The sequence below is a fragment of the Electrona antarctica genome (genome assembly GCF_951216825.1).
Source record: "Electrona antarctica genome assembly, chromosome: 22".
Classification (NCBI taxonomy): domain Eukaryota; kingdom Metazoa; phylum Chordata; class Actinopteri; order Myctophiformes; family Myctophidae; genus Electrona; species Electrona antarctica.
Genome location: NC_136805.1, coordinates 8,833,832 through 8,850,487, shown reverse-complemented (window position 1 = coordinate 8,850,487; position 16,656 = coordinate 8,833,832). Strand labels below are relative to the sequence as shown.

General features: G+C 45.1%; 1 protein-coding gene across 4 annotated transcripts in view; it reads left to right on the top strand.

The window, feature by feature from the left end:
• The window catches only part of gas7b (growth arrest-specific 7b), a 100,577-nt gene that overhangs the window by 47,980 nt on the left and 35,941 nt on the right, over positions 1–16,656 (top strand). The gene's annotated exons all lie outside the window — the stretch shown is intronic.

The following is a 16,656-nucleotide window of genomic DNA, read 5'->3' as shown; positions in this document are numbered from 1 at the left end:
ACGTGTTCGGAGGAAGTGTCACTGTAACGTGTATGTATACATAGACTTGGCTGCCATATGACGGAATCTTCAAAAGCCATGCATTGGAGGAGGGGCTAGAGCCCCTACACAATGAGAACGTTTGAAATGTTGTTGTATGAGACACAGAGCAAGTAGACAGATATGGTAATGTCCCATAGTCAACAGTGAGGCGTGGCTAAGGCGGCTTTCACTAGTATTGTATGTACAGAATTGCCAGTCCGTGCTATTTCACCGTGTTTGGGTGAGTTGGGGTTTGACATTATTTACGATTCTGTGCTATAGAGCGTCGCAGTCCCGCCCCCTACCAGGGCCCAGGAAATGATTCTCCGTTCATTTTCCTCATAGACTTTTCAAAATGTATTTATTTAAAGACCTTTTAAGCGTCGTACAAAGCCAACTCTTGTCGTGGCAAATCATGACAACAAACAAAGAATTAGAAAGAAGAAGAAAAACGGCTTTTTTTGTTGTTTTTCTTCTTTGTAATTATTTGTTTGGTCCAAAATATTGTGTTTTTTGTCATGATTTGTCACGACTCGAGTTGGCTTTGTCCGCGGCGTAACCGTCTTTAAATAAATACTTTTTGAAATGTCAATGGGAAAAATGCATTGGGAATCATTTCCTGGGCCTGGCGTCGTCATGACAGGGGACTGCGACGCTCTATTGGGTCACAACTCGGACAGGGCTGACTCGGCTCTACCAAACATCGCAATGCTCGACACGGTAATTCGGCCACTCGGTGGTGTCTCCCGTGGCTCACGTTAGGTAGAGAGAGACGGGCGCCCATCCGTCATTGTCTATGGGGAGGATTTCAGTGTAATAAATAATTGAAAATAAAACAAAAAGTGTAATAGGCCTATGTACGGGATTTTGGGGTTTTCCAGGTGTGTATGTACGGAATTGCAATCCGTGCTATTTCACCGTGTTTGGGTGAGACTGGGTAGTGAATTTAGTTGAGCAACTTAACACATTTTGTGCCCAAAACGTCTGTGGACGTCCTGGGTATTACCGCACGTGCATAGCCCAAGACGTCTGTGGACGTCTTCCAAAAAATATATATATATATATATATATTTTTTTTTTTATTATTATTTTTTTATTAAAAAAAATCAGAAAAATCAAAACACTTTTTTTTTTTTTTTTTTTAACACGTGGTGCCAAAGTTTGTGTTTTCGCCATTGAGAATGCATTTGGCGTTTAAATTAAATAACTCAGAAACTATAAAACATTTCAAAGTAAAAAGTTCCAGCATGTGTCTCCACAGGCAGTTTTGCGTGGGCTCTCAATGTGTTAAGTTGGTCCTTAGGGCAGGCAGGCAGTAGCACACGACAGGTTCTGAAGTTTATTATAACACACATAGAGTAATATATATACAGTATTTGACACATGACGCATTACCAGAAGAGTCTATCTGACGCAGAGTCTATCTGATAACGTAGTTGTCGTGGTGTCAAATGTATATGCATTACTTCATGTTGCTTGCGCAGATGAGAGTGATTCAACTCATGTACAGTATGTATGTACTGTCAGTGGCGTGCACAGATAGACACTAGGGGGTGCTAGAGCACCCCCTGCCCTTTTGGCAATGTGCCCTTTTGGAAAAAAAAAAAAAAAACCTACAAGCTTGTAGCGCGCCACTCGGTGGCGCGCTATGAGCTTGTAGATCTGCTATTTTTCAATAGCTAAAGCATAACATAACTTAACTTGAGCACCTGCCCCTCTAAATGTCTGTGCACGCCACTGTGTACTGTACTGGGGTCGGTCAGATAAAGGTCAGTCCCATAATAACGCATATGATGGTGGAAAAAAAGGTGAAACGTTCCTCTATTTGCGTCACAGTGACTCAATGTTTACCATATATATATTATATATATACCGCCTAAACCTGGGACGCCAGTTCCGACCGACTGAGCCCACGCAAACCCCCCCCCCTGCTGCTACCCTTCCTCCACTTCTGTCACCTCCTCTTCTACCACTCCCAACACCCCCCCATCCACCTCCACCCCACCCGCCACACACACACACACACACACACACACACACACACACACACACACACACACACACACTTTCATCTTCCATCACACAGTGAAAGTAAAGTAGGAAAGTATGAGTCATTTGTTGCTCTCTCCACTTTTTGAGTGGTGCAACCACTCCAAGGAACATCAATGCATGTCCCTATGGAACTATGTGACTATGTCCCGATGTTTAGAGTACCAGTAGGGGCAAAAGTGGCGCTGTTGTGCCAGAAACAGAGAGAGAGAGAGATAGTCTTGCACTGTTGCCTGCTAATGAGAGAGAGAGAGAGAGAGAGAGAGAGAGAGAGAGAGAGAGAGAGAGAGAGAGAGGGAGAGAGAGAGAGAGGGGGGGAGTTGCACCACTCAGTTCACACAGGTGTGATGTTTGAGTGGTGTAAACCACTCCAACAACTGGCTTTGTTAGTTTACGTGTCCACGTGTCCACGTTTGTTCGTACCAAAAAAATGAGCATGGTTGCTATGGTCACTCAGTTCACACAGGTGTGATTTCATTACGTCAGACATTACGTCAGACCACAGCTGATCAGGCTATATAATACCTTACACCACTCAGTTCACACGGGTGTGATTTTTATATTGTCTCTGGTCGGGTGGAAACCTCCTACTGTATGTCCAAAACTGTTACATTTCAGGATTCAACTTAAAAAAATGGCGAAAGTATAACAAATCTGCGAGCTTGAAGCGCGCGCGCGACAGATCTGCTACTTTTGATGCTTTAGGCCTCACTCAGACCTTTACAACAGATTGCTGTATGCTTGCTGTATACAAAGGGTGTGACACAGCTTGCCCCAATGCATTTCCAATGGAAGTCACATGGTTTGTAGTCCACATTTTGGACTACAAGCTGTTGTATGGCTTTCGGCTGTGTTTCAACTGCGCCCCTCCCCCTCATACAACACAAATGTTGTGTCAAACCATGTGGAAATGCATTGGGGCAAGCTGTGTCACACCCTTTGTATACAACAAGCATACAGCAATCTGTTGCGACCGTGTGAGTGAGGCCTTAGTCCACTACAATTATTTGAAAATTAGTTTACTGGTTACTTTGTAGATCTGATTATTATTATAAAAAGCCCTATATACATTTCGGGCCATTTGAAAATAGCTGATATACAAGCTCACAATGTGTCGCGACTCGCGATGCATTGTGAGCTTGTAGATCTGCTATTTTTATACTTTTGAAAACTTAAAATGGGACATTCTGCATAGTGAGTACTTACTCACTCTACTTTTGGTACTTTAAGAACATTTTAATGCCAATACTTTTGTATTTTTACCTCACAGTTCCCACGAGGCTGTTTAACGCTCCGGCAAGTAAAGTTGGCTGGCAACGTTCCGTCGACGTCGGGCCGGGAAACCTTGTATGTCCAAAACTGTTTAAAAGCATAACAAAACCTTGGGCCTGGGCCGTGGCTCAGCGGTCCAGGCACCCTGGCCGGCAGCCCGAGCCTGGCAGTGTGCCGCGGGCTCGACTCCACGATCACAACGGCCTTTACTGCATGTCACTCCCCCATCTCTCTCTCCCATTTTCCTGTCAGCCTACTGTTTGTCCCTCCATTAAAAAAAAATATATAAAATAAAGGCGAAAGCCACAAAAAGCATAAAACCTTGAAATATGGACATAAAAGGACAGATTTGTATTATCCTCCAGGGATCAGTACAGTTTATCTTATTCTCATCTTATCTTATCGTTCTGTGAAATCCCCTAACCTACACCTAATTCTGCATCAATCCAAACCTATGCATTAACAGTTCTACTGTGTAATCCGCGTTTCCCGCATTATAATCAAATATCCTACGCTGCCTGGATTGTTTTATACCTTTAGATCATACGCTGAAGTATTTGGGCGTTTGATCCGTGAAAATCCGGTCCAAATCCGTTCCTCCGTTTGTTTTTGTACGATCGCACCACCCGCCATCTTGCTACACCACAAGCCGGCTCCATAAAACCACATACCATGAGGCCGTGTCTTCCGTTCACTTGCATTGGACTCAATTTCCCAGAAGCCCTAGCAGCCCAGCATAAGTTTCGATTTCCGGTTTTGAGATCAGCACACAAAGCTAACTCCCTCTGCTGCGCGGCAGAGGCGGACTTTTTTTTATTATTATTAATGCGATGCGATTTAGACACATAAAACAAATAGCGGGGATGTCGTATTACGCAGCATCGGAACACTGGAGTAAACAATTCTCGGCCGTCAAACTGTTTTAATCAGTACACACTTTTTATTGTGATTCTATTGGTTCTATTCTACTCTTATCTCTCTCTACTCTTTGCCTGGAAACCCATCCTGTGTTTTTTTTTCCTGATCGCCGCTGTTACTGTCAGACAGTGGTGGAATGTAACTAAGTACATTTACTTAAGTACTGTACTCGAGTACAATGTTGAGGTGTTTGTACTTTACTGGAGTATTTCCGATTTCCAATACTTTTACTTTTACTCCACTACATTTAGGAAGCAACTATTGTACTATAACTCCACTACATTTAATTGAAAACCTTAGTTACTAGTTACTTTCTGGATTTGGATTATTATTATTACAAAACATAATTACCCCCTTCAGCGCTATATACATTACGGCCTTTTGAAAATAGCCGATCTACAAGCTCACAATGCGTCGCAATGCGACGCATTTTTAATTTTGGTACTTTAAGTACATTTTTATGCCCATACTCTTGTACCTTTACTAAGTAAAGTTAAGTACATTTTGAATTCCGGACGTTTACTTAAGTTGTAAGAGAGTATTTCTATATTGCAGTATTGATACTTTTTGAGTGGTGCAACCACTCCAAGGAACAGCAATGTCCCTATGGGACTATGGGACTATGTCCCAATGTTTAGAGTACCAGTAGGGGCAAAAGTGGCGCTGTTGTGCCAGAAACAGAGAGAGAGAGATAGTGTTGCACTGTTGCCTGCTAATTACAGAGAGAGAGAGAGAGATTGAGCGAGAGAGAGAGAGAGAGGCAGGGGGAGAGGGGAGTCGCACCACTCAGTTCACACAGTTTTTTGACGATGTTTTGATCATGGCTGCCAGTTCCCACCTGATGTCGTGTGGGAGTTCTGATTGGTCCAGAGCGTACTGAATAACTTCTAGCTTACATAACATCTTAAGACTAGGACTCAAGTCTAAGATGAACAGCTCTCCTTTCCATCCTCCAAAGAGGATGACATGATCTCCCACAATGCAACAGCACATGCGGTTCATTGGACGTGGTCCTTTCCCCTTGGGCTCAACCTTCTTCCAGGAGAAGGTTTCTGGACTGAATTTCCACACATCGTTTAGGTTCTGGTTACCGTTCCAGCCACCAAATATGTACAGCTCTCCATTGAAGGGAAAAAATGCTGAATGATAACAGCATTGTTCTGGTAGAAGTTGTGCAAAAGCTGTGTTCAGCCAATCATTGGTCTCTGTGTCAAAAACTCTGATTCTGTTGTAGACCCCCTGGTCCCCAACGCCCCCAGATACAAACATCTTTGTCCCGATGATGGTAGCAGAGTGAAACCATGAAGCAGGAGTTGGAGTTCCTCTGGTGTTAATTAAAGTCCAGACCATTGTGCTGGTGTCCAACTTGTACATGTCATTAGTGTATCCAGTCTTGGTGAGTCCTCCATTTATAAACATGACCTTCTCCAACACACAAGCTGAGTGGTAGCACCTCTCCTCTGGAACAGTCCCAGAAACCCTGGGTTTGAACCATCTGTGGGCATCGACATCAAATGCATAAAGCACATTGCCGTAAGGATAGCCTCCCCAGATGTGGACTGTATCTTCAACCAACACAGCTGTGTGGCCACAGCGCATGGATGGAACCTCAAGGTCACCGTCTCCTTTTCCAGGTTTCAATGGAGGTAACTTCTTCCAGCATAAAGACACTGTGTTGAACACATGGACATCCATCTGTTCCATGTTGTTGAAGGGATCACAGTAGCCTCCAAAGGAATACAGTTTGTTCCTCACTGCTACAGCAGCATAATCCCCTCGCTTTGGTCCTCCTGCTGTTGTCTTGGAAACGGTCCAAGACAACATCTGTCTGTCTGTCTGTCTGTCTGTCTGTCTGTCTGTCTGTCTGTCTGTCTGTCTGTCTGTCTGTCTGTCTGTCTGTCTGTCTGTCTGTCTGTCTGTCTGTCTGTCTGTCTTGTCTTGTCTTGTCTTGTCTTGTCTTGTCTGCATCATCTTATATATCTTCTGGTGTGACATCACACGCGACACAAACTGTTGCCATGCACGCCTTAACGACGCCAATTAGTGCAGCTGCTCTTCATCTGCACCCTTTTACTCTCTTTAAAAGCCTGTTCATTCACACTTAGTGTAAACTGTTGGTATATTCCAGTTTAAAACCCTGTTCATTCACACACGTCGCCGTGAGGTTAGTCCCACCCCAGTTGTGAAATGTAAACATCATTTTAATTACACTGCACAGTTCACAGTCTGCACACACTCGCTCATCTTCACTGCACAGTTCACAGTCTGCACACACTCGCTCATCTTCACTGCACAGTTCACAGTCTCCACACACTCGCTCATCTTCACTGCACAGTTCACAGTCTGCACAGTTCACTCGCTCATCTTCACTGCACAGTTCACAGTCTGCACACACTCGCTCATCTTCACAGTTCACAGTCTGCACACACTCGCTCATCTTCACAGTTCACAGTCTGCACACACTCGCTCATCTTACACACTCGCTCATCTTACACACTCGCTCATCTTCCACACTCGCTCATCTTCACACTCGCTCATCTTCACAGTTCACAGTCTGCACACACTCGCTCATCTTCACAGTTCACAGTCTGCACACACTCGCTCATCTTACACACTCGCTCATCTTCACACTCGCTCATCTTCACACTCGCTCATCTTCCACACTCGCTCATCTTCACACTCGCTCATCTTCACACTCGCTCATCTTCCACACTCGCTCATCTTACACACTCGCTCATCTTACACACTCGCTCATCTTCACACTCGCTCATCTTCCACACTCGCTCATCTTCCACACTCGCTCATCTTCCACACTCGCTCATCTTCCACACTCGCTCATCTTCACACTCGCTCATCTTCCACACTCGCTCATCTTCCGCGGCAGAGAGGAGGATGATGGGCGTTAAGAGGACATGAATCCCTCCCACTTTATCTGCGCCCCCTAATCATAATTAGTCAGGCGATCACGCCGCCAGTTATTCCGTATCCTGTTGTACTATTAGTCCACTACAATTATTTGAAAACTTTAGTTACTAGTTACTTTGTAGATTTGATTATTATTATAAAAAGCCCTATATACATTTCGGGCCATTTGAAAATAGCTGATATACAAGCTCACAATGTGTCGCGACTCGCGATGCATTGTGAGCTTGTAGATCTGCTATTTTCAAAATATTTTTATACTTTTGAAAACTTAAAATGGGACATTCTGCATAGTGAGTACTTACTCACTCTGCTTTTGGTACTTTAAGAACATTTTAATGCCAATACTTTTGTATTTTTACCTCACAGTTCCCACGAGGCTGTTTAACGCTCCGGCAAGTAAAGTTGGCTGGCAACGTTCCGTCGACGTCGGGCCGGGAAACCTTGTATGTCCAAAACTGTTTAAAAGCATAAAAAAACCTTTGGCCTGGGCCGTGGCTCAGCGGTCCAGGCACCCTGGCCGGCAGCCCGAGCCTGGCAGTGTGCCGCGGGCTCGACTCCACGATCACAACGGCCTTTACTGCATGTCACTCCCCCATCTCTCTCTCCCATTTTCCTGTCAGCCTACTGTTTGTCCCTCCATTAAAAAAATAAAAATAAAATAAAGGCGAAAGCCACAAAAAGCATAAAACCTTGAAATATGGACATAAAAGGTTTCTTTCTGCCCGACAGATTTGCATTATCCTCCAGGGATCAGTACAGTTTATCTTATTCTCATTGTATCTTATCGTTCTGTGAAATCCCCTAACCTACACCTAATTCTGCATAAATCCAAACCTATGCATTAACAGTTCTACTGCGTAATCCGCGTTTCCCGCATTATAATCAAATATCCTACGCTGCCTGGATTGTTTTATTACCTTTAGATCATACGCTGAAGTATTTGGGCGTTAGTGAAAATCCGGTCCAAATCCGTTCCTCCGTTTGTTTTTGTACGATCGCACCACCCGCCATCTTGCTACACCACAAGCCGGCTCCATAAAACCACATACCATGAGGCCGTGTCTTCCGTTCACTTGCATTGGACTCAATTTCCCAGAAGCCCTAGCAGCCCAGCATAAGTTTCGATTTCCGGTTTTGAGATCAGCACACAAAGCTAACTCCCTCTGCTGCGCGGCAGAGGCGGACTTTTTTTTATTATTATTAATGCGATGCGATTTAGACACATAAAACAAATAGCGGGGATGTCGTATTACGCAGCATCGGAACACTGGAGTAAACAATTCTCGGCCGTCAAACTGTTTTAATCAGTACACACATGTTATTGTGATTCTATTGGTTCTATTCTACTCTTATCTCTCTCTACTCTTTGCCTGGAAACCCATCCTGTGTTTTTTTCCTGCTCGCCGCTGTTACTGTCAGACAGTGGTGGAAAGTAACTAAGTACATTTACTTAAGTACTGTACTCGAGTACAATGTTGAGGTGTTTGTACTTTACTGGAGTATTTCCGATTTCCAATACTTTTACTTTTACTCCACTACATTTAGGAAGCAACTACTGTACTATAACTCCACTACATTTAATTGAAAACCTTAGTTACTAGTTACTTTCTGGATTTGGATTATTATTATTACAAAACATAATTACCCCCTTCAGCGCTATATACATTACGGCCTTTTGAAAATAGCCGATCTACAAGCTCACACTAAGTAAAGTTAAGTACATTTTGAATTCCGGACGTTTACTTAAGTTGTAAGAGTATTTCTATATTGCAGTATTGATACTTTTTGAGTGGTGCAACCACTCCAAGGAACAGCAATGTCCCTATGGGACTATGGGACTATGTCCCAATGTTTAGAGTAGGGGCAAAAGTGGCGCTGTTGTGCCAGAAACAGAGAGAGAGAGATAGTGTTGCACTGTTGCCTGCTAATTACAGAGAGAGAGAGAGAGAGAGAGAGAGAGAGAGAGAGAGAGAGAGGCAGGGGGAGAGGGGAGAGGGGAGTCGCACCACTCAGTTCACACAGTTTTTTGACGATGTTTTGATCATGGCTGCCAGTTCCCACCTGATGTCGTGTGGGAGTTCTGATTGGTCCAGAGCGTACTGAATAACTTCTAGCTTACATAACATCTTAAGACTAGGACTCAAGTCTAAGATGAACAGCTCTCCTTTCCATCCTCCAAAGAGGATGACATGATCTCCCACAATGCAACAGCACATGCTGTTCATTGGACATGGTCCTTTCCCCTTGGGCTCGACCTTCTTCCAGGAGAAGGTTTCTGGACTGAATTTCCACACATCGTTTAGGTTCTTGTTACCGTTCCAGCCACCAAATATGTACAGCTCTCCATTGAAGGGAAAAAATGCTGAATGATTGAATGATGCAGAACAGCATTGTTCTGGTAGAAGTTGTGCAAAAGCTGTGTTCAGCCAATCATTGGTCTCTGTGTCAAAAACTCTGATTCTGTTGTAGACCCCCTGGTCCCCACAGCCCCCAGATACAAACATCTTTGTCCCGATGATGGTAGCAGAGTGACACCATGAAGCAGTTCCTCTGGTGTTAATTAAAGTCCAGACCATTGTGCTGGTGTCCAACTTGTACATGTCATTAGGGTATCCAGTCTTGGTGAGTCCTCCATTTATAAACATGACCTTCTCCAACACACAAGCTGAGTGGTAGCACCTCTTCTCTGGAACAGTCCCAGAAACCCTGGGTTTGAACCATCTGTGGGCATCGACATCAAATGCATAAAGCACATTGCCGTAAGGATAGCCTCCCCAGATGTGGACTGTATCTTCAACCAACACAGCTGTGTGGCCACAGCGCATGGATGGAACCTCAAGGTCACGTCTCCTTTTCCAGGTTTCAATGGAGGTAACTTCTTCCAGCATAAAGACACTGTGTTGAACACATGGACATCCATCTGTTCCATGTTGTTGAAGGTCACTACATCACAGTAGCCTCCAAAGGAATACAGTTTGTTCCTCACTGCTACAGCAGCATGATTAATTCGCTTTGGTCCTCCTGCTTTGGAAACGGTCCAAGACAACATCACTCTGTCTGTCTGTCTGTCTGTCTGTCTGTCTGTCTGTCTGTCTGTCTGTCTGTCTGTCTGTCTGTCTGTCTGTCTGTCTGTCTGTCTGTCTGTCTGTCTGTCTGTCTGTCTGTCTGTCTGTCTGTCTTGTCTTGTCTTGTCTTGTCTTGTCTTGTCTGCATCATCTTATATATCTTCTGGTGTGAAATCACACGCGACACAAACTGTTGCCATGCACGCCTTAACGACGCCAATTAGTGCAGCTGCTCTTCACCTGCACCCTTTGACTCTCTTTAAAAGCCTGTTCATTCACACTTAGTGTAAACTGTTGGTATATTCCAGTTTAAAACCCTGTTCATTCACACACGTCGCCGTGAGGTTAGTCCCACCCCAGTTGTGAAATGTAAACATCATTTTAATTACACTGCACAGTTCCCAGTCTGCACACACTCGCTCATCTTCACTGCACAGTTCACAGTCTGCACACACTCGCTCATCTTCCACACTCGCTCATCTTCACTGCACAGTTCCCAGTCTGCACACACTCGCTCATCTTCACTGCACAGTTCACAGTCTGCACACACTCGCTCATCTTCACAGTCTGCACACACTCGCTCATCTTCACTGCACAGTTCACAGTCTGAACACACTCGCTCATCTTCACTGCACAGTTCACAGTCTGCACACACTCGCTCATTTTCACAGTCTGCACACACTCGCTCATCTTCACAGTCTGCACACACTCGCTCATCTTCACAGTCTGCACACACTCGCTCATCTTCACAGTCTGCACACACTCGCTCATCTTCACAGTCTGCACACACTCGCTCATCTTCTACACAGTTCACAGTCTGCACACACTCGCTCATCTTCACTGCACAGTTCTCAGTCTGCACACACTCGCTCATCTTCACACTCGCTCATCTTCCGCGGCAGAGAGGAGGATGATGGGCGTTAAGAGGACATGAATCCCTCCCACTTTATCTGCGCCCCCTAATCATAATTAGTCAGGCGATCACGCCGCCAGTTATTCCGTATCCTCAAACCACCGTCCGTCCGCCCGCCCGCCCGTCCGCCCGCCCGTCCGTCCGTCCGTCCGTCCGTCCGTCCGTCCATCCGTCTCTGTGACACATGCAGGTGTGATAGCACACACACACGCGCGCACACACGCATGCAAACAACCATGTGACTCTCATTGGAAATGCATTGGGGCAAGCTGTGTCACACCCTTTGTATACAACAAGCATACAGCAAACTGTTGCGACCGTGTGAGTCACCCCTTAGTATGATCAATTAAGGCGTTCATTTACAAAAAACAAAAACAAAACACAACCCGTTAGAATATGGAGATAAGAGGCAGTGGTGGAAAAATACTGTACTTAAGTACAATTTTGAGGCAATTGTACTTTACTTGAGAGCATCACATTTTCTGTACTTTTACTTCTACTCCACTACATTTCAGAGGCAAATATTGTACTATTAGTCCACTACAATTATTTGAAAACTTTAGTTACTAGTTACTTTGTAGATTTGATTATTATTATAAAAAGCCCTATATACATTTCGGGCCATTTGAAAATAGCTGATATACAAGCTCACAATGTGTCGCAACTCGCGATGCATTGTGAGCTTGTAGATCTGCTATTTTCAAAATATGTTTATACTTTTGAAAACTTAAAATGGGACATTCTGCATAGTGAGTACTTTCTACTTTTGGTACTTTAAGTACATTTTAATGCCAATACTTTTGTATTTTTACCTCACAGTTCCCACGAGGCTGTTTAACGCTCCGGCAAGTAAAGTTGTCTGGCAACGTTCCGTCGACGTCGGGCTGGGAAACCTTGTATGTCCAAAACTGTTTAAAAGCATAAAACCTTGGGCCTGGGCCGTGGCTCAGCGGTCCAGGCACCTTGGCCGGCAGCCCGAGTCTGGCAGTGTGCCGCGGGCTCGACTCCACGATCCCGACGGCCCTCACTGCATGTCACTCCCCTCCCATCTCTCTCTCCCATTTTTCTGTCAGCCTATACTGTCTGTCCCTCCATTCAAAAACATATAAAATTAAGGCGAAAGCCACAAAAAGCATAAAACCTTGAAATATGGACATAAAAGGTTTCTTTCTGCCCGACAGATTTGCATTATCCTGGATTTCCCTCCAGCGATCAGTACAGTTTATCTTATTCTCATTGTATCTTATCGTTCTGTGAAATCCCCTAACCTACACCTAATTCTGCATAAATCCAAACCTATGCATTAACAGTTCTACTGCGTAATCCGCGTTTCCCGCATTATAATCAAATATCCTACGCTGCCTGGATTGTTTTATTACCTTTAGATCATACGCTGAAGTATTTGGGCGTTTGATCCGTGAAAATCCGGTCCAAATCCGTTCCTCCGTTTGTTTTTGTACGATCGCACCACCCGCCATCTTGCTACACCACAATCCGGCTCCATAAAACCACATACCATGAGGCCGTGTCTTCCGTTCACTTGCATTGGACTCAATTTCCCAGAAGCCCTAGCAGCCCAGCATAAGTTTCGATTTCCGGTTTTGAGATCAGCACACAAAGCTAACTCCCTCTGCTGCGCGGCAGAGGCAGACTTTTTTTATTATTATTAATGCGATGCGATTTAGACACATAAAACAAATAGCGGGGATGTCGTATTACGCAGCATCGGAACACTGGAGTAAACAATTCTCGGCCGTCAAACTGTTTTAATCAGTACACACATGTTATTGTGATTCTATTGGTTCTATTCTACTCTTATCTCGCTCTACTCTTTGCCTGGAAACCCATCCTGTGTTTTTTTCCTGCTCGCCGCTGTTACTGTCAGACAGTGGTGGAAAGTAACTAAGTACATTTACTTAAGTACTGTACTCGGGTACAATGTTGAGGTGTTTGTACTTTACTGGAGTATTTCCGATTTCCAATACTTTTACTTTTACTCCACTACATTTAGGAAGCAACTATTGTACTATAACTCCACTACATTTAATTGAAAACCTTAGTTACTAGTTACTTTCTGGATTTGGATTATTATTATTACAAAACATAATTACCCCCTTCAGCGCTATATACATTACGGCCTTTTGAAAATAGACGATCTACAAGCTCACAATGCGTCGCAATGTGACGCATTGTGAGCTTGTAGATCTGCTATTCTCAAAAGGTTTTTTTTTTATACATTTGAAAACTTTAAATGATACATGAATACTTTTTAATTTTGGTACTTTAAGTACATTTTTATGCCCATACTCTTGTACCTTTACTAAGTAAAGTTAAGTACATTTTGAATTCCGGACTTTTACCTAAGTTGTAAGAGAGTATTTCTATATTGCAGTATTGATACTTTTTGAGTGGTGCAACCACTCCAAGGAACAGCAATGTCCCTATGGGACTATGGGACTATGTCCCAATGTTTAGAGTACCAGTAGGGGCAAAAGTGGCGCTGTTGTGCCAGAAACAGAGAGAGAGAGATAGTGTTGCACTGTTGCCTGCTAATTACAGAGAGAGAGAGAGAGAGAGAGAGAGAGAGAGAGAGAGAGAGAGAGAGGCAGGGGGAGAGGGGAGTCGCACCACTCAGTTCACACAGTTTTTTGACGATGTTTTGATCATGGCTGCCAGTTCCCACCTGATGTCGTGTGGGAGTTCTGATTGGTCCAGAGCGTACTGAATAACTTCTAGCTTACATAACATCTTAAGACTAGGACTCAAGTCTAAGATGAACAGCTCTCCTTTCCATCCTCCAAAGAGGATGACATGATCTCCCACAATGCAACAGCACATGCTGTTCATTGGACATGGTCCTTTCCCCTTGGGCTCAACCTTCTTCCAGGAGAAGGTTTCTGGACTGAATTTCCACACATCGTTTAGGTTCTTGTTACCGTTCCAGCCACCAAATATGTACAGCTCTCCATTGAAGGGAAAAAAATGCTGAATGATTGAATGATGCAGAACAGCATTGTTCTGGTAGAAGTTGTGCAAAAGCTGTGTTCAGCCAATCATTGGTCTCTGTGTCAAAAACTCTGATTCTGTTGTAGACCCCCTGGTCCCCACAGCCCCCAGATACAAACATCTTTGTCCCGATGATGGTAGCAGAGTGACACCATGAAGCAGTTCCTCTGGTGTTAATTAAAGTCCAGACCATTGTGCTGGTGTCCAACTTGTACATGTCATTAGGGTATCCAGTCTTGGTGAGTCCTCCATTTATAAACATGACCTTCTCCAACACACAAGCTGAGTGGTAGCACCTCTCCTCTGGAACAGTCCCAGAAACCCTGGGTTTGAACCATCTGTGGGCATCGACATCAAATGCATAAAGCACATTGCCGTAAGGATAGCCTCCCCAGATGTGGACTGTATCTTCAACCAACACAGCTGTGTGGCCACAGCGCATGGATGGAACCTCAAGGTCACCGTCTCCTTTTCCAGGTTTCAATGGAGGTAACTTCTTCCAGCATAAAGACACTGTGTTGAACACATGGACATCCATCTGTTCCATGTTGTTCACTACATCACAGTAGCCTCCAGAAGGAATACAGTTTGTTCCTCACTGCTACAGCAGCATGATTCACTCCCTTTGGTCCTCCTGCTGTTGTCTTGGAAACGGTCCAAGACAACATCTGTCTGTCTGTCTGTCTGTCTGTCTGTCTGTCTGTCTGTCTGTCTGTCTGTCTGTCTGTCTGTCTGTCTGTCTGTCTGTCTGTCTGTCTGTCTGTCTTGTCTTGTCTTGTCTTGTCTGCATCATCTTTTATATCTTCTGGTGTGACATCACACGCGACACAAACTGTTGCCATGCACGCCTTAACGACGCCAATTAGTGCATCTGCACCCTTTGACTCTCTTTAAAAGCCTGTTCATTCACACTTAGTGTAAACTGTTGGTATATTCCAGTTTAAAACCCTGTTCATTCACACACGTCGCCGTGAGGTTAGTCCCACCCCAGTTGTGAAATGTAAACATCATCTTAATTACACTGCACAGTTCACAGTCTGCACACACTCGCTCATCTTCACTGCACAGTTCACAGTCTGCACACACTCGCTCATCTTCACAGTCTGCACACACTCGCTCATCTTCACTGCACAGTTCACAGTCTGCACACACTCGCTCATCTTCACAGTCTGCACACACTCGCTCATCTTCACTGCACAGTTCACAGTCTGCACACACTCGCTCATCTTCACTGCACAGTTCACAGTCTGCACACACTCGCTCATCTTCACTGCACAGTTCACAGTCTGCACACACTCGCTCATCTTCACAGTTCACAGTCTGCACACACTCGCTCATCTTACACACTCGCTCATCTTACACACTCGCTCATCTTACACACTCGCTCATCTTACACACTCGCTCATCTTACACACTCGCTCATCTTCCGCGGCAGAGAGGAGGATGATGGGCGTTAAGAGGACATGAATCCCTCCCACTTTATCTGCGCCCCCTAATCATAATTAGTCAGGCGATCACGCCGCCAGTTATTCCGTATCCTCAAACCACCGTCCGTCCGTCCGCCCGTCCGTCCGCCCGTCTCTGTGACACATGCAGGTGTGATAGCACACACACACACACACACACACACACGCATGCAAACAAACGCACCGGCGTCAGCACACCGTCATTCTCGCGCCGCCTGTCTGCCTGCCTGCCTGCCTGCCGCCATACACACATCTCCCCCCCCCCCCCCCACACCAGCCACTACATCCCAATTGTTTGCATTTGTCTTTGTTATTTTTGTACTGGTCGTGGAGTGGAGGCGTGGTGCCTTCCATCTCTTCCAAAATAAACCCTGGCAACCTCCCCCTCCCCTCCCCTCCCCTCCCTCTTCCTCCTCAATGTTTCCTATCCTCATCTGTCTGGCTGCTGTTTCACTGGGCATGGTCTGGACACAGCGTGGGACGGACTACTGTCTCTCTCTCTCTCTCTCTCTCTCTCTCTCTCTCTCTCTCTGGCGTTGTTTATCAAAGTCCTACTGTATCCATTGTATCAGTTTTTGCTTTCTTATTACCATATTTGTCACTCGTTCCCATGTCTGTCTGTCTCTCTTCTTCGTCCCCCTCTCCCCCATGTGAGTGTCGCCACATAGGTGCCGATTCGGCCACACAACACGCACGCACGCACAAACACATGCACACACCTCATTATTCTACGCTAAAGTATAGAAACTCGCACACCAGCCGACCACACAGTCCTTCACTAGTATGCAGGACTGCCCTCGCTACTCTGCACGGCAAGACACACACAGACACAGACAAATACACGCGTGTGCGCGCGTGCAGCAACGGGAGCAGAGAGAGCAGGCAGACAGATGCTGTGCTGGAGCGCACCAGGGAGAACTGTCTGTGTGTTATGTGAGGTAACTGTGTGCGTGCGTGCGTGTGCGTGCGTATGTGTGTCGGGGCGAGTTGGTGTGTGTGTGTGTGTTTGTGTGTGTGTGTG